The sequence below is a fragment of the Asparagus officinalis genome, chromosome 6, assembly GCF_001876935.1.
Source record: "Asparagus officinalis chromosome 6, Aspof.V1, whole genome shotgun sequence".
Classification (NCBI taxonomy): Eukaryota; Viridiplantae; Streptophyta; class Magnoliopsida; order Asparagales; family Asparagaceae; genus Asparagus; species Asparagus officinalis.
The window spans coordinates 62,100,558-62,101,875 of NC_033799.1; positions in this window are offsets into that span (position 1 = coordinate 62,100,558).

Sequence of the window (1,318 nt, forward strand, 5' to 3'; positions counted from 1 at the left end):
TTGGACGATTATTTCCTTGGTGAACTAATCCTCCCCGGCTATTATTTCCTTCGTGAAATAATACCCGTCATACTGTGTAGATCCGATCAGATTTAGATCACGCGGCGGTCCACGGATAAACCCCGGCGCAGGCGAAGAACCCACGCAAGCGAGTGACCGCAAAACAGGAGCTCGCGATTTGTTCGACAAACAAGGAGAAATTGTAATCTTTTTTTTTATTTTGTTTAATTTTCATTGTAATCGGATCTTATAAAAAGACCGAATCTTTGTAACTCAAAAAGTTGTTATTTAAGATGGCAATGGAATCATCAATGAAGAAGAACACAATTTTCCCCGCGAACACCGGCGACGCGTGTTAGGCGTCAGCATATCCTTTCTTAGGATTCAAGATGAAATTCCCCATGCGTGTAAGGCATGGATTTTGGTGTTATTAATAACAACCTGCCACAATGTTGAATATGTGGGCGGGTGTTCTTTTTAACGGTTAAGAACTAACCGGCAGCGCATGTTAAGCGCAGACTTATCCTTGCTTAGGTTTCAGGATAAAATACCCCAGAATCAGACTCTGGTGTCTTTTTGTGCGGAAAAAGACTAAACCGGCAGCGCGTGTTAGGCGCAGACTTATCCCTGCTTAGGATTCGGGATAAACTTCCTAGGATGAATCCTAGATTGATAAATTCTTGGAAAATGTTGGTGTGGGAAAGGAAGAATTTTATATTCTATTTCCCGGTCTTCTTTTAGGGTGAAGGCGAACCCGAATACAAGGAAGGAAGAATTTTATATTCTATTCATTGATTCTGGAAAGGAAGAATTTTATATTCTATTTCCAGTGCAAAAGAAACTAGAAGTGGGATCTCCACTCCGAGAATCTGGAAGATCTAGATAAACTTACCTTTTATAGGATTGGTTATCTAATCTGAAGATGAGTTCTTCATTTATCGAAGTGAAATTTCAACTTCGGTTATAACTATGAGAAGGCTTAACCAAAGAGAAAAAGAATGGAGTTCTTTCGTTTATCGAAAGGGGACTCTGAACTGAAAGTGGGCCTCTTGTTCATGGAAAGAGTCAAGAGGGCCAGAAAGACATTTTTGGTGGACTCACTGTCAATTGAAATTGATCAGTGAGGGATTTTGGTGGTGAAAATGATTTTGGGTTATCCTCTAGAATATTAAGTGTAATATTCTTCAAGGAACTTCCCGGTAAATGAGTTATCCTGAATGTACTAGGGATAGTACTTTTTCAGGAACTTCCCATTTATTGGCATTAATTGCCTGGCGCCCTCTTGAGTAATCAGGCGATATGCGCCGTTTGAGTAGAC